This window comes from Oryx dammah, unplaced genomic scaffold (assembly GCF_014754425.2).
Source record: "Oryx dammah isolate SB20612 unplaced genomic scaffold, SCBI_Odam_1.1 HiC_scaffold_15, whole genome shotgun sequence".
Taxonomy (NCBI): Eukaryota; Metazoa; Chordata; class Mammalia; order Artiodactyla; family Bovidae; genus Oryx; species Oryx dammah.
The window spans coordinates 13,755,887-13,781,965 of NW_024070199.1; positions in this window are offsets into that span (position 1 = coordinate 13,755,887).

The following is a 26,079-nucleotide window of genomic DNA, read 5'->3' on the forward strand; positions in this document are numbered from 1 at the left end:
CAGGAAGTTACCCATTTTCTTATTTTCAAAGGACTTTATTTTTCCAGTTTCTCCCTAATATTTTTTTTTCTGTGGCTTTCCTAAATGCTTGCTTACTGTTTGCTATTAGGAAGTGCAATGCATTATGTGAGAGATTGTCATTTTTCATTCTTGTCTGGTATCATTTTGGTTTCACGCTTGACATGGGCACCATACCCTGTGTCAGCAAGGCAGCCAAGCTGTGGTGAGTCTGCCATTGTGGAGTTGTTTCTCTTGATTGCTGGCAGATTGGATTAAACAGGAAGTGAGAGATATTTTTGTTAGCCTTAATTAGGGCCTGCAGTACATATGTTCTTTTTCCAGATGGGACTACCTGATGAAAAAAGCAGCAGAAAGTCATTAGAACACAGGTAAATAAGGCACTGCTAAAGATGGGGGAAAGAGGCAAAACATTTGGAAAACAGATTACCTTTGTTTGCAAGTTGAAAAGAAAGAGGCAGTCATTCTGAAGACTCTGTGAAACCTATATGCATAGTTTTGAGCAGTTACTTGTCACTTTCTATTTTTGTTCATAGGTTAAAAAAATGTTGGTATATAATTAGTGTGTTTTCTGTTCCAAATGTAACAAATCATGACAGCATTTAATTTGTAAATGTGGATGTCTGAAAAAATAATTATAGCTACTGCTACCATATTACGGAGTACTTTAGTGTGCAGCAAGAATTTCAGAGTCCAGATTTTGCAACATTTTCAAATGCAGTTCCCTTGATGTACTGCACCAGATCAGTATGATCATGCCATTATATGGGCCAGAAAACTGAGACTTAGGGCAGTTGAGTACCTTGCCTGAAGGTACACAGAGCTAATAGGTGGCAGAATCCAAGTGTAATTGTATGTGTTTTGGGACTGCATTTTTTTCTCTCTGTTTTAGGACTGAAGAGATGTCCTAAAACAGGGAGTAAATTGCAGGCCCTAGTGGGTACCTCTCTATTTCATAGAAAAATCATGCTTTAAGTCTCTCACTTTTAATTATTACTTTTCTGTAAGAATTTGTGATAGGCATTGACAAGGCACATTTAGCAAACAAATAATATATAGCATACACTGACTGCAGTCCAAGGGGTCACAAAGAGTTGGACACGAGTTGGCAACTGAACCACAACAACATAGCATATATTGAATATAAGTAGTTGAACAAGTGCAACAAAGTCCATGCCAACCAGTTTCCCCACCTAGCAGGGTATTCACAAAATACCTAGCAGGGCAGTTTTGTTTTCTTATTTTTTGAGTAAGGAATATGTTCATCCTACGTTTATGGTCATCTAGATTCTCCAAGTCAGGGTAATCTTATCTCTGACCCAGGAATCTGAAGCTGGTCTCTTGGAAACAAGAACTAATGTGTATATTCCTGCAGTATCTGGAATCATAAGCTTTAATGATCTATCCATTAACTTTCTCCATAGGTCAGGAATTCTTGGTCTTTGATTTAGTGCATAAACCACATACTGAAAGACATTGTCTCATACCTGTAAGATGTTGCCACTCAGGTCTGTAATTGAGTTTTTCAAAGTCAATTTCACAATTCTGTCAGACGAGCTGGTTCAAGGTGATGGTGAACACAATAAAACAAAAGAATCCCATGAAGATAAGCCTCATGCCACTCTTAAACTGCCAATATCTTAAGTTTGAAGCATTTTAACAATCCTGCATTTTTACTCCCCCTTTGTATATAGTTTTTTGTCATATTTTGCATCTTTAGGTTTTATGTATCCAACTACTTATTGTAGATACAGATGATTTTACTACTTTTATCTTTTAACCTTACTACTAACTTTATATAAGTGGCTGATATACTAACTTTACGGTATTATTTGCCTTTACACATGAGATTTTTCCTTTGGGAATTTTCATATTTCAGTATTTATGGCCTTTGCTGCTCTACTTATAGTGCCCTTTTAATGTTTCTTGTAAAGCTAGTTTTGCAGTGATAAATTCTTTTAGTTTTAGTTTGCCTGAACTCTCCATCAGACTAAAAAGTTTCTTTCATAGCAAAGGAAACTATCAATAAAATGAAAAGTCTACCTATTGAATGAGATAACATATTTGCAAGTGATATATCCAATAGGGGGTTAATATCCAAAATATGGGGGTCCCACATGTCACTAGTGGTAAAGAATCTACCTGCCAATGCAGGAGACTCAAGAGACAGTTCCATCCCTGGGTCAGGAAGATTCTCCTGGAGGAGGAAAATGGCAGCCTACTCTAGTACTTTGCCTGAAAAATTCCATGGACATAGGAGCCTGGTGGGCTACTGTCCATACGGTCGCAGAGTTGGACACGACTGAGCAACCTAGCACACACACACACATCCAAAATGTACAAAGAACTTGTACACGTCAGCCTCAAATAAACTAACAACTTAATTAAAAAATGGGGAAAGGATCTGAATAGACAAAACCTAACGAGTGAACAAATGTAACCAAAACAGAAAGTGATTCATAGAGAAGGCAAACAGGCGGTTGCCTTGAGGGTCGGAAATGGAGGGGAGGAAAGAAATAGGTGAGGGAATTTAAGAGGTACAGACTTTCAGCTGCAAGATAAATGAATCATTATTAGAATGAAGTGTGCAGTGGGAGGAATGTAGTCAATAACTATAGTTAATAACTATGGTGACAGATGGAAACTAAACTTACTTTGGTCATCATTGTGAAATCTATAGACATATGGAATCACTATATTGTCTATATTGTGTAACAGGAATTAACATAGTGTTACAGATCAATTATACCTGAAAACCAACCAATCAACCAAACAAACTCATAGAAAAAGAAATCAGATTTGTGATTTTTTTTAAAATTTATTTATTTTAACTGGAGGCTAATTACTTTACAATATTGTATTGGTTTTGCCATACATTAACATGGATCCGACACGGGTGTACACATGTTCCCCATCCTGAACGCCCTCCCACCTCCCTCCCCGTATCATCCCTCTGGGTTATCCCAGTGCACCAGCCCCGTGCATCCTGTATCCTGCATCAGACCTGGACTGGCGATTTGTTTCATAAATGATAGTATACATATTTCAATGCCATTTTCCCCAATTATCCCCACCCTCTCCCTCTCCCACAGAGTCCAAAAGACTTATCTAAGGCATAGGGGTTGGGGAGGTGGAACTGGATGAAAGCAGTCAAAAGGTAAAAATGTTCAGCTATAAGATAAATACTAGGGATGTAATCTAAAATGTGATACATATAATACATACATACATATACTCTGCTCTATGTTGTATATGACAGATAGTCAGAGAGTAAATCCCAAGAGTTCTTTTCACGAGGAAACAGGATCACTGACATTTGTGCGGAAGGCACTTTATTGGAGAACGAACTGGTGAACCAAATTTTACTGTAAGAGCTATGGAAGCCGAGCATGGCCCCAAAGTACAACAAAGCTGATGAACAGAAACAAAAGCTACACCCATCCTAGTTACTGGGTGCAGTTGGATCTCCAGTTCCAACAGTGGGCATGGGAGCCCACTGTATATGGAATGTGCATCCAATGAGCACCACCTACGTGCTTGGCTCTAGAATAGATTTGGGTGCTTTGAAGAGCTGTATAAGGCAAGGTCCCCGTACTTAAGTGCTAGAGTCAAGTACATTATAAACAGACATCTTCAAAGCAATGTGAAAGTTGATAAGATATAGGTATGTGTAGTTTATATTTGACATCATTATTTGTATATACATTTATTGAATACTATAGTTCCTGTCTTAAAGAATTAAAATATGAACACCTGGTCTATCCCCTTGAGATTACAATATTCTATTTATTATGAAATATGGACCCAAAATATTAATATAATTAAAGTAAAAAAAATGCTCTGAGAAGGCTTCAGATGAAGAATCTTAAGAGCACACAGAAATAATTTCCTGTTCAAGGTCACTGAGAGTTTTTTTCTATGAATGGGGTTGAGGAATTGGTTAAAGAAGGTGACATTTGAGCTGAGTCTGAATGGATTAAAAGGATTTTTGGAACTTGGACAGTAGAGTAAAAGACTGAAGTGTGGATAGACGGTCAAAGTAGAGAGGATTCACTTTAGGTTGGAGCATAGAAGATAAAGTGTTTGTGCATATATGAACTTGAACTATGTGAAATTGTCACTGCGATGGTCATACAGTCTAATTTTTTAAATGTATTTAGTTTTTTACTTTACAATATTGTATTGGTTTTGCCATACATTGACATGAACCCGCCATGGGTGTATTTGCGTTCTCCATCCTGAACCCTGCTCCCATCTCCCTCCCCATCCCATCCCTCTGGGTCATCCCAGTGCACCAGCTCCGAGCACCCCGTATCATGCATCGAACCTAAACTGGTGATTTGTTTCACATGTGATAATATACAAGTTCCAACGCCATTCTCCCATATCATCCCACCCTCGCCCTCTCCCACAAAGTCCAAAAGACTGTTCTATATATCTGTGTCTCTTTTGTGACCTAATGTTAAAATTTGATATAGAACAGAATGCCTCTCTTTGGTTTCCATGAAGGTGTGTGATAGCAAGTGTGGAAACTTTATTCATTTGAAGATCTCCTTGGCCTTTTCTGGGCTTCCCTGAGAGCTCAGTTGGTAAAGAATCCGTGTGCAATGCAGGAGACCCTGGTTCGATTCCTGGGTTGGGAAGAGCCTCTGGAGAAGGGATAGACTACCCACTCCAGTATTCTTGGGCTTCCCTTGTGGCTCAGCTGGTAAAGAATCTGCCTGTAATGCAGGAGACATGGGTTCGATCCCTGGGTTGGGAAGATCCCCTGGAGAAGGGAAAGGCTACCCACTCTAGTATTTTGGCCTGGAGAATCCCATGGACTGTATAGTCCATGGGGTTGCAAAGAGTTGAATACAACTGAGTGACTTTCACCTTCACCTTGGCCCTTTCTTCATATGACTGGTCTGAAGAGAGAGTGGAGTGCTATGAAACAGGGGTGCCCAACCTCCAGGCTCTAATGCCTGATAATCTGAGGTAGAGCTGATGTAATAATAATAGAAATAAAGTGCACACTAAATGTAATGTGCCTGAATTATCTGCAAACCATACCCTACCACCACCCCGTGGAAAAACTGCCTTCCACGAAAACTGTCCCCAGTGCCAAAAAAGTTGGCAACAACTTATAATATAAAGAATGGAGGCTTCAGAGCCAGACAGACACAGACTGGAATACTGATCCTATCACTGACATTGATTAAATCCCTCAAAACTCCTAAACTCCGTTTATACAAATTACAGAATGGGTATCATCTTTCTGTCTTCATGGTTTGTGGAGATTAAATGAGATTATTACATATACATGTAATAATAATAACATATACATGTAATAATCATTTCTAATATGATATAGGTTTTCAGAAATCATTGTCTATACCACTACAGAAGTTTTTATCGTAATTGGAAAAGTTTTTGACAGTAACATAGAACAAATCTGCAAGAAAACATCTGCAATGTCTTCTCTTGCCCATTCCTCTTCTTCACATCCCCTTCAGCCCTTATGCATCCCCAACAGTAGGCCCTCTCCACCAGCTGTTGAGGGATTTCCAGTGCCAGGGAGCCCGGCTGCTCACATATGTTTGAATTGCTTCCTCTCTACTTAACCTTCCTGCTAGAAAATTAACAAGTTCAACTTTTTCCTTTAAGTTGCCAAACATTTCGCACTTGGAACTATTATAAAATGTGCATGGATAATCGCTGATTGTTTCTTTGGCACGGTCATTATTTATGCCATTATTTGTAGCACACACATTAACAATTCGTTTTCTGGGGCAAGTGTAGAGACAACTCGTGAAGGTGAATGGGAACCGCCTGGGATTATCATAACATTTTTCTTTCCAAGTTGTGCAATTATGTACTACAAATGGGATTAGTGTTTGGGGAAGAGACAGATGTCTGCACCCTCAGTGCAACACAATCTATAAAGTTTAACTTCAGTGTTTATCGTATTAGTTTACAGTTAATAATGCATATGCATGCTACTTTTCTGCATACAAATGACTTTCTTATGTATTACTTCTTTGGAGGTATCAAATCGAAAGTGCAATTTAAAGGCAAGAAGGGCAGTTGATATCTATTTCATGTTGCATACAGGTAAACTGAGATTTGGCAATATTAAATCCTTTGCTTAAGCCACACCACTAGTAAAGTAGACACTTATCCTAGATTCTTATTTCTTTCCTCATGCCCCCTCCAACTTTCATTGTTATGCATATGGAGCTATCTATTGTTGTATATACAAATATGTAATCCATAGAATATAAGACCACAGTCTCAGAGTATTGATTGTTTATTTTGGGCAGTAGCAATTGTTAGTTGCTGATAAAATCTAGGGATTTTTTTTTTGCAAATACTTATTAGGAATTAAAAAATAATCACACTGGTTAAGACTTCTTAGAGTTTTTGGTGTCTGAACATTCTACCATTCACCTACACTTAGATTCCAGGCCAATAAATCATCTTCATTAGGATGAAAGACAAGTGAGAAATAATGTGCTAGTGATGTTAGCAAAGCTTGTTATTAGATAAATTTGCATTTAGAAGGCAAAATGAGACTCTTTCTTCCTGATCCATCAAATCTAAAAGCCTGAGATATGGTGGCTACTCAAAGGTCCATTTATCAACAATGATGATGACAATAGTGATGTTAGTCAATAGTTACTAAAAGCATCCTAGGGCTAGACACTTTTCAAACCATTTTGTGCCTATCGACTCATTTGATCATCACAAAAATACTACCAGGCAATCACAAACAAGCATTGTCAGAGTATTAAGCTAACCTACATTCAAGTGGAAGAAACTGGCAATTCTTAGTGTGGTCTAGACAATTCTTAGTGTGGGTCGAGGCAGTTTGAGCTTGGGTGTGTTTAGCCCCATAGGGAGAGGAGGTATAAGAAAGCTTACTATCTCTGAATATACAGAATGAGTATGGCCAAGTCTTTGTAAAGCAGTTTAATCAGATCCACAAAAAGGTGAGCCATGAATATCTCAGCCTCTGGTCAACGAGGATAGCAACATTGTGTTCCATTGTTGCTGGAAAGATATGAACTAGCCTGGCAAGAGACAGGAGAACCCCACTCCAAAGGGCTCTGGAGGATACAGAGATTAAAAAATGCATCGCTTCATTAAAATCTTTTTTATAATTTTTATAGTTAGGCAGTTTAGTTGATACTTTCAGGAGGAACCATATCATGACCTACAGTTGTGTTATGTTGTTTAGTTGCTAAGTCATGTCCGAGTCTTTGCAACCCCATGTACTGCAATACTCTGTCCTCCACTACTTCTCAGAGTTTGCTCAAGTTCATGTCCATTGAATCAGTGATGCTATCTAACCATCTCATCCTCTGCTGCCCTCTTCTCCTTTTGCCTGCAATCTTTCCCAGCATCAGGGTCTTTTCCAATGTGTCAGCTCTTTGCATCAAGCAGTCAAAGTATTGGAACTTCAGCTTCAGCATCAGTCCTTCCAATGAATATTCAGGGTTGATTTCCTTTAGAATTGACTGACTTGATCTCCTTGCAATCTAAAGTTGTGAGGGTTCAGCTATAACACTGTTACCATTGTTACTGTCAGCTAACAGGGAAGCTAGAGAGAGGCAGGAGCCTGTGCCTGACAGATCTCTCAAGCTTGTTTCATTTTCAGCATATTACATGGAGGTGGGCAGGTGTTCTTTTATTACAGATAAGGGATATGAAGATTCTAGAAGGTTGTACAAAACTATTAACTCAATCTCTAGTTAGTCTGAGGTTTATCATGAAAGGGTATAGACATAAAATAAATCCCCTCTTCAAGAAGAAAATGGGTGAAACTAGAATGCCTCCTTTTAGAAGAAGCCCCACTTAATATAAAAGAAAATAAGGCAATGCCTTAGACATTTATTTATTCCAATATAATGAACTAAATTAGCTCCATAATATTTAAAATAGTTGGTGGCTTATCATGTTGTTATCTGGTTTTGTTAAGCTAAGGCTGAAAGTTACAAGGCTCGTTCAATTCTCCAGAGCCTCAAATTAATTGGTTTCCTGACACCAGAGTTCCAAAAAGATGAATCTTTCTAATATGTGTTCATCTCTTTTTATTTACTTTAAAATAGAAGGCATAAGCTGTAACTCTATGACTATCTATGTTTATATGATTTATGCAGTTGTGGAAAGCAATGCAGCATGGTTAGCTTAGGAAACAGTGAAAGTTTAAAAGTTATAGCTATCATTAGTTGTACCAGATGTAAATTAACTTAAACATACTGAAATTTATTGTCTTCTTTCTAGAACTAAATCCTTTCTATTACATAGTAAGTACAATATCTCATGGTGAGAGGAGAGGGGGGAAGTGTTGAAATAGCTATTACTTGTTTCCATGCTGTAGCTCCTTACAACAACCCTAGAAAAATAGTACTGTTCTAACAGTTTTTGAGTCTAAGTACAACAGAAAGCTCAATTTCCTGCAGAAAAGTTTTAGATCTTCAGCTTAACTGAATTAGCTCCTGAAAAAAAATATATATATCAATATATATTTTTTGAAGAGCATAGATTTATCTATACTTTCCTCAGTGGCTTTATTCAACTAATTTTTCCTCTCCAAGGGGTGTTAAATAATTTTTTACAATAGAATATTTCCTGCCATATCAGTAAACAAAGGATGCCATAGTCATCAACAATTGCAGCCACCATGGATGGCGAGCTGGTGAGCCCTGAAGGAACTTGGAAGGAGAAGAAAACCTGCCATCTAGCAGTCATCAGACGGTAGCCACTCCCCATGGTGAGTCCTGAGGACACTCAGGATGTGCAAACACAGGATACTGGCCCCAGATAGGTGAGGTGCAATATCAAATGAATGATTTTAGTGGATCCAGACTCATGGATCTTCTCATATATAGAAAAGTGCTAAGTTCCTTACCTTGACATATCGGGATTCTTTAACAATAATCTTATGATGTTCTGACTGAGAGCTTACACCTTGTCTTGTGATCCCAGATGCGCCCCTAAGATGATAGATGAAAATTTACGGTGTTTCACCAGATTCGTGGTCTCCGAAGGAGAAGATTTAACTCCAGGACCAAAGACAGTCTCAGTCACTCAGAGCTTTGTGTAGTAGAAATTTTATTAAAGTGATAGTGACAGAAAAAATCTTCTGACATAGACATCGGAAGAGGGTAGAAAGACTATCCACCTGGCTAGTTTTAAGCAGGGCATTATATACTTTTCTGCTAGCTGCTGAGAATAGAAAAAGAAATACCTCAAGGCTGTGAAAATTTCCTCCAAGCCCTTTCCTGTAACATACATCCTGAGATGACATCAGAATGAGATTAGTCAGAAGGAACAGGCTAACCCAAAGCTCAAGGCTGTGGAACATTTACCCAGACCTCCCATAGCATACATTCTGAGCGCGGAAAAGCATGTTCTTGAACAAGAGATACTACTGCCTGCCATACTTAGGCCTACGTGTCTAAGGTAAAAGAATGTTAAAAAAAAAAAACAAAAACAATGTTCACCTTCTTCCTAAAGGGGCCTTAGGCTTGGACTCCTTATCAACCTGTCTAAGTTAACTCCCTCAGGACTGCCTGTCCATTGTTGCTATTCTTACATATCCTAGCCCCTCTCCTTGCCTCCTTTGAGCAGCTTCTCAGAGCGATTTGCAATATTGTCTCCTGAACTGCAGTCCCCAATTTCCCCCAAATAAAACTTAATTCACAACTTTTATGTTGTACATTTTTTAAAGTGAACACTTTAATAAACTTTAAAGATTAGTCACATAAAATTATTTTAAAAATAAAATAATATTAATTGTAAAATTTTAATACAAATTTTATATCACTGAAAATAGGCTGTGTCTTAGTAATGAGGACATATCACAGATAAATTAATAGTGTTTTTATTTTCTTTCTTAATTTCATATAAAAGAACAGTTCTTGTTATAACTCATGGCACTTTCGATCTGTTGAAATATTATATTTGCATAACTAACTTCTGGCCATAGCTACATAAATTATGATATATTAATAGGAAACTTTTAACCTAAATGAAGATGTTTACTTGCTATTTATCACTTTCTCATTCATTATCATCTCATCTCATTCATTTCTTCAGCAATCACACATTCATTGCATTCTAAGACAATTTCCTAGGCATTTGTTAAGTGTCATAAATACCATGCAGTTCTGAGAAGTTTCTACTGTTAGGAACCGTATAGGATAATTAGATACACAATACAATAAACTGTCATAACTCTTTTTCAAAGTCTATAGGATTAAGAGAGATGAAGTTACTATTTGAAATGATCTACTAGTCTATGCTCTTGAAATCTTTCAATGTGAATGTTTACCTAATTCTGACTCAGTGGCTTAGTAGTATCCATTTTGTACTAAACATCTGGTAGGGAGTAGTTTCAGAAAAATACCTGAGCTGATTCAACATTAAATATAAGTTAAATTTGCTAATATTTTTAAGGATAAAAACTATGCTTTGGAAGCTATACAACTTGCTATTCATGCCATCTTTTTGTAAGTTTCAGTTCTTCCCTATTATTTTCATAGCCAAGGTCACTTAGGATTTACTTCATATTACTAAACAAATCAGGGGTATATGATTAAAAAGGGAAAATAAGTGAAAGCATAATCAAGTGTAGCATTTAGGGCATACTCTTGGCTTTTTTAATTCATTAATTAAGGAAAGCTCACCTTTGAATTATTGTACCAGTCAGTTTGCCAAGATGGTTCATTAAAGTCCAAATCTTATTATATATTACATGCTTTATGCTTTTCACACAAACTTATTATACTGCTCAGAGAAGGTGATCTCTAAAAGCACATTAGACTAATGTTCCTGAAACACTGGCTAATGTATTTTTTATTGGATTGCTGTAACCAAAAAAGGTCACCTAATGATTTCTTCCAATAATGATTCACTAAGAGGAAAATATAATTAATTAGTTATTGTTAAATGTTTGACCTTGAAATACCTTGTCAGTTTTTTAGATTTACAATGTCATATTAACCCATATCAAAAACAGAAAATCAAATAATCTTTCAATACTGTTCTTTCACATGTTTTATCTAGACAAGTTAGAGTGGTAATAGTTCACATTTACTGAGTGCTTACTGTGTGCCAAGTACTGTGCTAAGCACTTTAATTTATCACCACATTTTATTCCCACATAAATGCTGGCAGCATATTATTGCTAAATATTTAGGTGAAGGAAATCAGGTGAAATTTGGAGGGGTCAAATAACAGCCAAAGTTACCCAGCCATTTAGAGGAAAAGTCCAAGTTTGAACCCAGATGTCTTGATACAGGCTTTCATGCATACCATATGTTTATCTTGATTCCTCGAGGAAAGTAATCATTTATGAGTGCAGATACTGATGTTTGGATCCCTCCATTCTCCCAGTAAATTAAGTGATCTCTAAATCATATTTTGGAACAGTGATTTCATAAAAGAGGTCAAATAATTAAGAGTTTGAAATCAATTGTGCTAGTACAAATCCCAGTCTCATCACTTGATACTTTGGGGCTTTGATTCAGTTGTTTAAGCTCTTCAAGCTTCATTTTCTCCTCCTATGACTATGGATAGTTTTCTGAATTTTGTCTGAAGATGAGAAAAATACCTAAAAGTGTTTATGAAAGGACTTCAAGTCAACTCATTGGAAATTGAAATAGGTTTATTTTGGGCCAGCAGCTTCCACTTGCATCATTATGAAACAAAAGAGTTGGTATTTTGAAACTTGAAACCTCCCATCCACTTCTCTTTCTTATGGAAGATATACTCATATGCATTTATAGTCATATTAGAATTTAATACTACCTAATTGGAAATCTAACCAGTCCATCCTAAAGGAGACCAGTCCTGGGTGTTCATTGGAAGGACTGATGCTGAAGCTGAAAGTCCAATACTTTGGCCACCTCATGTGAAGAGTTGACTCATTGGTAAAGACCCTGATGCTGGGAGGGATTGGGGGCAGGAGGAGAAGGGGACGACAGAGGATGAGATGGCTGGATGGCATCAGCAACTTGATGGACATGAGTTTGGGTGGACTCTGGGAGCTGGTGATGGACAGGGAGGCCTGGCGTGCTGTGATTCATGGGGTCACAAAGAATCGGACATGACTGAGCAACTGAACTGAACTGAATTTTGATTTATCTTTCTTTGAAAGATATTGAAGAAAGTAAAACTACTGTGATGACTAAAGATATTATAAAGAACACTTTTAGAGCTATATTCAACCTGAGTGTTGTTTTCAAGCAGGGTTGTGAGCATGCTACTCTCATCTATACCTTGCAATAGTAGTTTCATCAGTAGCACAGTAGGGTGCTTTCTTCCTGCTTTAGATTTTTGTTCCTTCAGGAAACATTATGAGCAAGAGATTTGTTTAAGGTAGATTGATTTGTTTGTTTTTGGGTGGAAGTGGGAGTGAAATGTCTCATGGATACCACATCAGGAGTAAGGGATTCAGGACTGGTTGAATGAGGATGTTGCAACAGATGTATTAGCAATTCCCATGAGGAGCTCCAGAGCTGGTCAGGCCTTTAAGAGTCGATCACAATTGAGGAAAAAGACCTGGGCTCTTTTACATCACATCGATTAGTCATTAAGAGTCAATCACACACACATACACACAGAAGAGCATAACCATGGCTTAGGTACCACACACTAGGAAGTATGCAAGGTTAACATGATTTGGAGTTGCTTTAAATATGTGTGTGTGTGTGTATTTGTATATATACATAACACATGCATACACATGTACATGAGCATGTTTCTCTACTTCTAAGAAGTGTTTCCTACAATAAATATGCATATTAATGATTAGATAAATGAGAATTAAAGACACTCTCCTAATGAGAGGTTTTTGAGGATTTATCAGCTCCTCTACCATCTGAGCCAGTATGGAAGTCCATATATTGTCTTAGGGATGATTGAATCCGTATAATTCCATATACTTTTGGATACTATTTTAATGTTTGGGTCTTTTTAAATCTTTATCACTGAAAGTCAACCTTTATTTGTTTTTGAAATTCATCTTGGTTCTGAACATGTCTCTTCAGTTTTGCCTTAAAAATTTTAAGATACTCATATGTTTACTTCCTGAGAGATTTCTTTAACTTTGTCACTGTTTATTATAAAATTTCATTTGTCCTGAAATCCTAAGATCTCAACATTTGATATTATTATTATTATTAGTTCCTATATCTATTGCTCTCATGACTTTAATCTTTGTCACATTTTTGTTTTGTATTCTCAAGACTTCTTAATCTTTCTTTGAACTATTGACTAAAGTTCTTATAGCTTTACATTGTGTTTTTGTACACTGATAATACAATTTTACATTTTTTGTTCTCTTTTTCAAATTAGTTTAATGCTGTTGCCTATTTTTCTAAGAAATTTTTTGAAAGTAGAACAATATTGTGTTATTTTTAAACCTCTTATTTTTTTTTTATCCTATTTCAACAAAGCAATGCCATTTTGCCTTCTATTGAAAATTCTATTTTTTTTCTTAAAGTCTATGGTGCTCTGCTTAGAATACATTTGCTTTTAAATTTTAGAATTTATTCTATTTTTTTAACCCAAATAAAACCAGTGATAGAGGATATACAGACTTGAAATTTTCCAAGAGAAAGGGTCTGGGAATTTACTGTTAAATCTTTTATCCAAATATTTTCTCATGGAACTCTGTCTCATTTTCACTTCTGGAAGGCAATCATATATATGTCCGTATCATAGATATTCATTTGTTGTGGCTTTATTAGACCAAATGGATCTATCTATCGTTCCCTACTTCTCTTTTTTTCCCTGCCACTCAAAACTACCACCACCACAACCACCAACAGTTTTCTGACTTTAATGGACCTTAGATTTCACAGTAAATGGAGTACTAAAATGAAGTGGATTTCCTCCATCTTTTCTGCAAGAGAGGTTAATCTCTTCCATGAGACAAAGCACAAGTTGACCACCATACTCTCAAATTGATATCACATCTTTCTTCATTTTGTCAAAAGTTGGCCATCTTTTCTCCATTTGTCTTTTTATTTATCATCACAAAAATGATGGTGGAAAGTTGAAATTTAAAGTTATGTCAAAAGCTCGTGGTTACTTGCCATTTTAAATTAGGTATAAATCAATTGCTTTTATTGGCCTGAATCCCTTAGTCACAAGTACCTAGCAATTCAGTGAAGAAATTTACTCTCAGAATAGATAAAGTAAATGAGAAAGGTGGTTTAAGTGGGCAGAACATAGAAGTAGGAAATAAGATAACCAATTCTTATTGTGGTATTCACAGGCTGGCTTTTCATAAGTCATTTCTATTTTCATTCCTCAGTTTCTTTATTTGCTTCACGAATACCTGGGACTCAGTTTTTAAATTACATTCATTGTAGTGGTATGGACCTAACTTTTTTAAAAATTTCTGTTCTGTTTGTACTTAAGGAAAGTTCAAAAAAAAAAAAAAAAGAGAGAGAGAGAAAGATACACTTGTTTTAAGTGTTAGATCTTTTGCAAAGGCAAGTTGTAAAGAAAACTCACACAATATAATAATATCTTCTATCTGTTGAAGGAGAGAATTCTGTGTTCTGTAATTCTAATCAAATCTCCCAGATAGAATTATTTTGCCAAGCTATGCTCAAAACAGGAATAAATATCATTGAGAGGAACCATAAAATTTTTTTCATTTATTTCTTTAAAGCTTTGTTCTATAAGATTATATGTTTATATTGAAACAGTTGGATTAGTTCTTTTAAGAGAAAAATATTTATACATGCTTTTGTCTTTTATTCATGTCTGTAGTTTAGAGTCTCCTGTGACCATGATACCAACTGGTTCAGCATTCAAATGTGCGTATTATAGATGTGAATTGAAATAGTACATAGTTATTAATTAATTTAATCATTCAAATATCCATTAATTTCACACTATATCCCTGCCCAGTATTAGCCACTAAAGATTCAGAGATGAAAAGATCTAGACTTTGCTCTCAAGAAGTCCAAAGGGAAAATAGAAGACAAATAAGGTACATATTATATGGTATGCCAAATTCAATATAGGCAGATAGAAAGGGTTGCAAATCTCACTCTTACTAGGTTTCATGATGTTACCTGCATCTTGATGTGTGAGAAGGAGTTGTAAAGATAGACGGAGCTGGTACGGTGGGTGAGAGTCATTCAGTGTAAGAGAGTAACACAGATAGGATATAGTGGCATATTCTGAAACCCAGATAGTTTAGCAGAGAACATAGGAAGACTAGAAAGATAAGTCAAGATCTTGTGGATCATTTTAAGGAGTTAGAATTTCCTTTTAGCAGAAATCTAGAATAATGGTATGCTTTTTTATTTTTATTTTATTTATTTATTTATTTTTACCATTGGGCTCGTAATCTGTGAGTTTTTTTTAAAGCATACTGTTCTTTTTTTTGATATTTAATTTTTTTAATATATTTTTTTAACTTTATGATACTGTATTGGTTTTGCCATACATCAACATGAATCCGCCACGGGTGTACATAAGTTCCTACTCCTGAACCCCCCTCCCACCTCCCTCCCCATACCATCCCTCTAGGTTATCCCAGTGCACCAGCCCCAAGCATCCTGTATCCTGCATCGAACCTAGACTGGTGATTCATTTCTTATATGATAGTATACATATTTCAATGCCTTTCTCCCAAATCATCCCACCCTCTCCCTCTCCCACAGAGTCAAAAAGTCTGTTCTGTACATCTGCGTCTCTTTTGCTGTCTCGCATACAGGGTTATCATTGCCATCTTTCTAAATTCCATATATATGTGTTAGTATACTGTATTGGTATGCTTTTTTAAAATCTATTTTTAAAGAACTTTTAGCAGAGTATGAAAGTGAAAGTCACTCAGTCATGTCTAATTCCTTGTGACCCCATGACTGTGGCCAACCAGACTATATATATAGTCCATGGAATTCTCCAGGCTAGAGTACTGGAGTGGGTGGCTGTTCTCTTCTCCAGTGGATCTTCCCAATTCAGGGACTGAACCCAGGTCTCCTGCATTGCAGGTGGATTCTTTACTGTCTGAGCAGAGTACAGCTGCTTTATAATCTTGTGTTAGTTTCTACTGTATAGAAAAGTGAATCAGTCATATATACACATATATCCCCTCCCTTTTGGATTTCCTTCCCATTTAGATCACCACAGTCCATTAAGCAGAGCTCCCTGTGCTATACAGTAGGTTCTCATTATTTATCTATTTTATACATATACCAATAGTATATATGTGTCAATCTCAAAATTCCTCCCACCTCCTGTTTCCCCCTTGGGATCCATATGTTTGTTCTTTCATCTGTGTCTCTATTTCTGCTTTGCAAATAAGATCATATATGTCATGTCTCTAGATTCCACTTGTGTGCATTAATATGTGATGTTCTCTTTTAATTGGAAGAATAGATTGGCCTGAAAACTGTCTGGTCATTCAAAATACTTTAATCTCATAGATCTAATTCTTATATACATCAAAAAATTTTCCTAATCTCACAGACATGAATTTCTTAGCCTAAACTTATGCTTACTTTAACAGCCATCTGCCTACCAAGCAGATATGTGGTCAGATGTACATGGGTGTGAACATTGATATCATGCCAATTTTTACCTAAAAAGACCATTTTTAGACTTGACAAAGAATCGCTTACAAAAAGAGGAAATGTGTCGATTCCGTAATCATCTTGCTGTTTGTGAACTTCTTGAAGCCAAGGAATGTGTTCAACACATATTTTTCATCTCCAATAAACTAACATATTGCTTTGAACGTGTTGATTTATAAATATTTGAATGTATGAATGACTAAGAAAACATAAAATAGAAATCATTTAGAAATCTAGGCTTAGATGGTAAAGAATGCAATGCAATGCTGGAGATCCAGGTTCAATCCCTGGGTGGGGAATACTCCCTGGCGAAGGGAATGGCAACCCACTCCAGAATTCTTGCCTGGAAATTTCCATGGACAGGGAAGCCTAACGGGCTACAGTCCATGGGGTCGCAAAGAGTTGGACACAACTCAGAGACTAACACACACAAGAAATTCTGTTAAACAATTTGCTTTTATCCTATACTCTATTTCATATTCGTTGGAAAGCTCTATTCCTTCTGTTAGCACAGCATTTGTTTTTCTCACATGGTTTATCAATGCTGCTAATGAGTTGCTAATTAGCTGCCAATTCTTGTACAATTTAGAAGGACTGTTCAAAGGAATATGCCTCAATGATCTCATCTATTTGTTTCACATGTCCATAGTCCTGTAATACAGAAATATTATACATCAAGTTAACACAGGCTCACTGAATAAGGATGTAGACAGATTATAACTTCATTAAAAATTACTAATGTAGAGGCCTATAAGTGCAGATGGTCCCCGGCTTATGCTGGTGGGGCTTTTTCAAATTTATAATGATTCAAAAACAATATGCACTTTTTAGAAACCATATTTCAAGTTTTGCATTTTGGTCCTTTGCTGGGCTAGTGATATGCAGAGTAATGATCTTTCATGAATGGGGCAGTGGCAGTGTGCCCTCAGCTCCCAGTCAGCAAAATGATCACAGTCAATATGCTCACTACTGGTCTGTACACATACAATCATTCTGTCTTTCATGTACAGTACAATAGTTGATACACCACATGTGATATTCAACACCGTTATATAATAGGATTTGGGCAGATGATTTTGCTCAACTGTTGGCTGATGTAAATGTTCAGAGGGTATTGAAGGTAGGAGATGCTGAGTTGTGATGTAGGTAAAAATTTAATTTTTGACTAATTTTATTTTCAACAGGCAATGACTTTATTGGGATATAACCCCATCATAAAGCAAGGGAGATCTGTATTCTTTCTTTTTCAGAAAGACAGGATTTTAGTGAAGAAGCTCCTAGGTTAGTATAGCATCACTTAATATAATGGAAAAAATATACATATCCTTCTATATAAGCTTAGACCTGCAGTCATGGAGTTGAATCTTAATTCTGCTATTTACTAGTTGTGTGATGTTAGTGTAGTTGCATCTTATTTATGAGTTCATCTGTAAAATGGGAATAAGCCTTGCTTCTGAGAGGTTTTGGTGATGATTCAATAGAAGTAACATAGGTAAGGCATTAGCATAGTCCTTGCATATGGAAGGTTCTTAGAAATATTTTGTTTTTCTTCTCTTCCTATAATGAGTCATACTGTAGTTTCTTAAATAATGTGCTCAATTCCACAATTTATCCCATGTTATTACATAACCATGGCTTATATTGTTATAAACATGATCCCCTCAAAGTTTAAGATATGCGTGCATATTCTGATTTTTTTCTAAATCTATGGCTCTAATTTACCCAGTCTCTCTTATGATGCTCAAAAGTATCCTTTTTTTTTGGCAATGAAAGCATGTATCACACATGTTAGTTTTTAAATGCACACTCCTTATAATTAACAATTTACTCTCCTAAAGGCTTAAGTAAGTTTAAAATTTGGTGGTGACAGACTGATTTATTTAGTTTCTCTTCTTCCCACACTGCTTCAGAACTTTAAATTGCTTAAAGTTAGGTGATTATCTTAGAGTACTCACTGAAAACTGAGGCAGAAATAGTAAAGCTTGTGAAACACTGCATTCGCTACTCTGCGTTTCCAAGCCCTGTTTTATTTAAACTAGAACAGTTTGCTGTTTAGGGCTGAGTGCTGTGTGTCACTCACCGTGTTTAGCTGTACGGTCTCTCCCTTCCTCTCCATTGACTATCCAGACTTTATAACCATAAGGTAGGAGAAAATCAGTCTGGCTCCCTTAGTGACCACATGGAGTAAGTTTTCCTATCTTGTTCCAAACTCTACTAACCTTCAATCAACATGGACTAAGAATGATCTGGATTTAGTTATTGTAATATACTATAGTATTTATAGTGAGGATTAATTGGAATATCTAATATATTGCTCTCATAATTTAGTCTATCCAAGTGAATACTTTCCAGAACCCCTTTACAGGAAAACAGAAAAAAAAACCAAACTATCCTTTCTGACAGATGTATTGGAGTAAAGCACTAATAACCTATATTTATTGAAAAATAAATAGTTTTATAACTACATGAACAAATGAATAGATCTATGCCCCCAAATAATTTTTATGCTATTAAAGATTTAAAAAGTCACATGACTTTTCTAGTATGTGTTTTTAAATCTCCAAAGAATTTTAGAATTTACTGTAGTACTTCCCATACTGTCATCATAATTATTAGGCTGGTGCAAAAGTAATTGCGGTTTTTGCATTGTTGAAATTTGTCATTTGATATAAGAATACACTCTTAAGTAAATATGATTATGCTATACATTGTTTTAATGTACATTTCTCACTTTATGTTTTTTTGCTAGTGACATGCCATGCATTTTATATTTAGACTAGGGAAATGATGCTAGACAAAAAGCAAATTCAAGTGATTTTCTTATTTAAGTTCAAAATAGGTCGTAAAGCAGGGGAGACAACTTGCAACATCAACAACACATTTAGCCCAGGAACTGCTCACAAAAGTACAGTGCATTCATGGTTCAAGAAGTTTTACAAAGGAGATGAGAGACTTGAAGTTGAGGAACATAGTGGTCAGCCAGCAGAAGTTGATAACCAATTGAGAGCAATAATCAAAGCTAATCCTCTTATAGCTACATGAAAAGTTTCTGAAGATCTCAACATCAACCATGCTATGGCCATTTGGCATTTGAAGCAAATCGGAAAGCTTAAAAGGCTTGATAAGTGGGTGCCTCATGAGCTGACTGTAAATAAAAGAAGTCATCATTGCGAAGTGTCATCTTCTTTTATTCTATGCAACAGCAATGAACGATTTCTCGATGGGATTGCAATGTGCGATGAAAAGCGGATTTTATATGACAACTGGAGACAACTAGCTCAGCAGTTGGACTGAGAAACTCCCAAGCACTTCCCAAAGGCAAACTTATACCAAAAGAGGTCATGGTCACTGTTTGGTGGTCTGCTTCCCATCTGATTCCCTACGGCTTCCTGAATCCCAGCAAAACCATTACATCAGAGAAGCATGCCCAGCAAGTTGAAGAAATGCACCGAAAACTGCAATGCCTGTAGATGGTCACTGGTCAACAGAAAGGGCCCAATTCTCCATGACTACACTCGACCGCACATCACACAAGCAATGTTTCAAAAGTTGAATGAAATGGGCTATGAAGTTTTGTCTCATCTGCCATATTTACCTGAACTCATACCAACCAACTACGACTTTTCAAGCAAATCAACAACTTTTTGCAGGGAAAATGCTTCCACAATCAGCAGGAGGTGGAAAATACTTTCCAAGCGTTCATAGAATCCCGAAGCATGGGTTTTTACACTACAGGAATAAACAAACTTATGTCTCATTGGCAAAAATGTGTTGACTGTAATGGTTTCTATTTTGATTGATAAAGATGTTTGAGCCTAATTATAGTGATTTAAAATTCACAATCCAAAACCACAATTACATTGCACCAACTTGATACTTAGGATGTTTCTTAAATTATATAGTGTCCTGGGACCCATATAAGAACAAAATAAATACAATTCCCGGGTGAGATACTAGAGAATATAACTTTATAAAAAGCATTTCAGGTTAAGCTTATAGTAAGGAAAGTTTGAAAAATTGTTCTACTGTGGAGTGGGAGGTGAAAGTTGAGCTTTGATGAGTAAGTTGCTAAAATAAAATCACTTTGTACAACCCATCTATAAAGACAATGCTGGTTGTGGTATAAATGATCATTCAAGGAGACATTCTCCAATCGATAAGTACCTGAAGTCCTCTGTAAAAAATATTATACCACATAACAAGCATATAATTAATGCTTCAAAATTAAAAAATGCATGTCCACATATAATCCCCTTTTCCTATTTTTTCTCCATGGTTATGTATTATTATCTTCAGTTTTTTGATGAGGAAACATAGTCTCTGATACTGTGTTTTGCTTCAGATTCACATAGCTGAAGGTCTTTCTAATAAAGTCACATTTTTATTTTAAGATATTATTATAGCACAGTTGATTTACAATGTTGTGTTAGTTTGCACTCTACAGCAGCGTGAATCAGCTATACTCTTTCTTCGACTACTTTCCCATGTAGGTCATTACAGATTATTGGGAAGAATTCCCTTTGCTATATGGTAGGTTCGTATCCTATATCCTTGCCTGGAAAACTACAAGGAAAGAGGAGCCTGGCAGGCTGTAGTCCATGGGGTCACAAAGAGTCAGACACGACTGAGTGACTAACACACACACATTTTATACATAGCAGTGTGTATATATCAATCTCATCCTCCCAATTTATCCATATCCCCCTTTCCCCCCTGTTAACAATAAATTTGTTTTCTACATCTGTGCCTCTATTTCTGTTTTGTAACTAAGTTCATCTGTATCACTTTTTGGATTCCACATGTAAGTTATATCATATGATATTCATCTTTCACTGTCTAACTTACTTCAATAGAAGCCTAAACTAAGCAGAGTTTGAGGTGATTTACAACAGGAGGCATACTGGGAACCAGGTTACTCCAAGCGTCAAATTACCTTCACCTACAATCTTGGAAATAGTCAAGAAGATTTAGTCCTATGCCTTTCCTAAGTTTGGGCGTTGTCTTTGTCTAGACCAAGGTTGAGAATCCTTCAGGTTGTGTTAGAGACTGCTAACATTTCCTGAAAGTGGTGTACAGAGTAGTGAAGGACGTCAGGAGAAGAGACAGGCTAAGTTCAATTTCTGATTCTCTCTCTTGGTGGCTATATGGCTTTGCAGTTTTTGTTCAACTCTGGAGAATCCCCGGGATGAGGGAGCCTGGTGGGCTGCCGTCTATGGGGTCACACAGAGTTGGACAAGACTGAAGTGACTTAGCAGCAGCAGCAGCAGCTGTATCTCAGCATCACAGTGCAAAACAGTGAGAATAATCAAACTTATATCCGTAGGTTCTAATGAGGATTAACTGGATAATAAATGTAAAACATTCAGAAAAGTCACTTACATGCAGTAAATACTCAGGTGTCTGGTTTTGCAGTAAAGTATTTGCCTGCAATGCAGGAGACACACGTTCGATCCCTGGATGAGGAAGATCCCCTGGAATAGGAAATGGCAACCCACTCCAGCACTCTTGCCTGAGAAATCCCACTGGAAAGAGGAGCCTGGTGAGCTACAGTCGACGGGGTCACAAAGAGTCAGGCAGGATGGAGCACGCATGCACATTGGTTCATTCATGGTTGGGCACATTATCAGGCTCTGGCAACTTCTTTTCCATTTGAAAGGGAAAAAAGCAGACCCAGTTAGGTTTGCCTACTTTAAAGTCTCAGCTCTAATGACTCGTTCATGGTAACTGAGTAAAGTTCACTTGGTCATGGTGAATCATGATGGGTGTGCAGTAACTTTCAGTTTTCTGCATCAAATCATCTGGAGGTGAAACACAGATCGCTGGTCTCCAGCCATAGAATGTCTGATAGGTGGTGCTAGTGGTAAAGAACCCTTCTGCCAGTGCAGGAGACCTAAGAGATTTGGATTCAGTCCCTGGGGAGGGAAGATCCTCTGGATGTGGAAATGGCAACCCACAACAGTATTCTTGCCTGGAAAACCCCATGGACAGAGGAGCCTGACGGGCTATAGTTCATGGGGTCTCAAAGAGACAGACATGACTGAAGCAACTTAGCACACCCCTAGAACATTTGATGCTCTAAGTCTGGGTGATGTGATGTTGCTCTTTTGGGATCAGACTTTGGAGTGACATAGACCATCAGATCAGACTATGGAAGGTCTTGGAAAGATATTTAAGGAATCTGGGTTTTCTATTGAGAAGTCAGGTAATGACAGAAGGTAAAAATTAAAAGATTGTCACCAATATATCAGAATGTTCTTCAATGGTAAAGATAGATTTGATTTTGGTATCCAGATTCTTATTTTCCAAATTTATTTGTTATCTTTTACCTTCTCATACAACTATTGTCCTAATTTGTCATCTTTCTAGGACCCTGCATCACTGTTCCATGGTTTGGTATTTCTCTGTCCTTAGGAAAATGATCCTATATTTTAGGGAATATACAAATCAGCTGAGTAGTTAACTGCAGATCTCTGGGCCTCACAGACACACCTGATGCAGTATGTTTGACAGAGATCAGGGGTACTGCCTTTTCTCCTGCACCCATTTTGCTTTGATAAAGGTGATTTCTGAAGAATATTTGGGGAATACGTTAAGATTTTGCTCAAATTCCACCTGCTATTGAAGCAAAACAAACTGCTGCATGTTGTTTTTCATTTTTAAGATGTAATTTTTATTTTTAGGTAACCTTTCAGTCCAATTTGTTACATTTCATTAAAATCTGCTTGGTCTACTTCTTTTTCCAATTTCAGCACTTGGTATAAGGCATTTATAGAAAAGTGACTTGAAAGCAATTTAACCACAAGCTCAGCCAAATTAATTTAGGGGGAGTTTAGTAAACAGCCCTTGCTTTCTGTACTTAAGTGATCAATTTCCACACCTGCTTTTCCTTCCAGATGGAGTTAATTAACATTAAAATTATTGCCTATAGCTGAGGCTTTTTTTGATAATTCACAGCCCTCCAGCTGTATCCAGATTCCTACATTTCTGAAAATTAAAACAACAGCAAGGCTCATCTCTATGAGAAGCAGATTTGTCACTGAAATATTTCAAGATATGCATGTAAGATCTTGGAGGAAAGAAAACTGACATGTGTGAAGTGGACCCTCCATGCCAGGCATGTTCTCATGTAAGATCTGGCACAATTCTCATAGCTATCTCCTAAGTGGTCTGAGTCTATGATCCATTTCACATATAAAGAGGTTGAAGATTAGGAAAGTTTTGTAGCTGTTTGGATGTTCCACAATTAAGTGGTCAAGTCAGAATGTAAATCCCATTTTAATAAAAATCATGTTCTTTCTGCTACGCTGATGTTGGTTTGCAAACTTGCCCCAACATGCAGAGGGCAAAGAAAGACCAAAGAAAGAGACAGAGTGCTCCAGATTGGCAGGTGGCAGTTGAATTCAGCAAGGGAACTTGCATACGAGGCTTATCTTAGGTGTCCCCAAGATGACTGGGTCTCTACACCTGCCAGACTCTTACAGATTTATATGGAGGCCCTAATGTGGGTCATGCATTCAGTCCAGATGGTTTAAATGGCACCTTACTCTCTCAAGATTGTGCCCTTGAAATGACTTTCTGACCATGTGAACAATGGGTGGATATCATATATTCCAAGGACAGAGGAGAGGGTGGGGAGTTCAATTCTCTCGGTCCTGCTCATGTGTCAATATCCTTCCTATGACCTTCTCCTACAACTAGTTCTGGCTTAGACTGAGGTGAAGCTTGGAATTCCTATGGAGTGTGAAATAAAATTTGTGGGTTTGTTTTAGTTTGAAGGTGAAAGTGTCATTGCTCAGTCGTGTCCAACTCATTTCAACCCCATGGATTGTAGCCCACCAGGCTCCTCTGTCCTTGAACTTCTCCAGGCAGGAATACCAGAGTGGGTAGCCAGTCCCTTCTCTAGGTCATCTATCCACCGCAGGGACTGAACCCGCATCTTCTGCATTGCAAACAGGTGGTCTGCCTCCTGAGCCGCTGGGGAAGACCTTCAGGGTAGTTTGTGCTGTGATATGCTTAGTTGCTCAGTCATGTCTGAGACTTTGTGACGCCGTAGACCATAATCCTCCAGGTTCCTCTGTCCATGGGATTCTCCAGGCAAGAATATTGGAGTGGGTTTCCATGTCCTCCTTGCACAGACATATACATAAATATAAAAATGTGTAGGCACTCCAGCGTAGTGTGATGATAAAATTCCATAATTATAGTTTACTACTTGCATTGAAAATGGTTGAAGAGGGGGTCAAAGGTAATACAAAGGCAAAATGACCATTGTGATAGAGTTCAGGCACAATAATGAGGTAGACAGAAGGTACTGTAATTGGAAGGGGGATGTGGTGCCCAAATGGTTATTTTGGGGATAAAGTTGCCCCTAGTACTTCTCATGAAATTTTTCTTATTCTTCCTTTTAATGAGATGTTTGAGTTAGAAATAGCCTTTTCAAAATGCTGCCTTCTGAGTAAGTTTGGGGCAGTTATTCACTTGGCTTGCTTTAGAGAAACTAGTGGCTTCTTTCTGTACAGAATTGTTTGGTGATTGAAGCTAAGGGGGAATATAGCTAAAATGCTCTTCTAAAGGAGACATCTCATATTTATAAAAAATATATAGATATGTGTATAGAAATACACAAATATACACATATATCCACACAGTCCATTCTCCTTATTGGAAGTTGTTATAGTCTTTAAAGTTACCACAAACACTAACCGAGGGAAAACTAACCCATTACTCTTAGGAAACATGCAGGGTTAGGTTCCTATGAACCTCTGGTCACATTTTTTTCAACTGGTAAGCATGTAATCTTATTTGATGTTTGAATACATCTTACTGATTTTATTTTGTTGATTCCTTCACCTTGAACTCACAGTCAACAGCACTATAACTCAATGTTGAACAAAGCTTGTCTAACTCCTGTGTTTTCTGCATAAGGCACATTGCAGTCTTCTGAAGCTTAGAACATTTGACACCACTTAAACACTGTACCTGGGGGCCATTATAAATAGTGACATCACCAATATTAATAAAGCAGAAACATGAGAAAAATGTAGCATTGAATAGACCCACAGGATGAGCACACTTGCTTTCAGTATGAGCTTAAACAAGAAAGCAGACCATCTCCTTGTTTGACTTCAGCTGGTAACAGGCACACCAGGAGGCCCTAACTCTCCACCACTCTGTGCATATCAAATGAGCAACAAATATATTTTAGCTGCTACATACATTTTTAAGTACTGAATCCACAAATAATGAAGAGAGACACACTATTCATATCACTTACAATTTACTTAAAATGTAATAATATCCTCAGTAATAGCAATATACCCTCCCCAACAAAGAATATTTTATGTTTAAGGCATATTTTATTTGGAAAGAATTGGCTTAAAGCAGCTCATTTTTCTATTGGATTTGCAATGAATATGAAAGTGTTCTTACACAGTCAAGGATACTGCTCAAACTCGCTGGCTTTGGCTTCTGATCC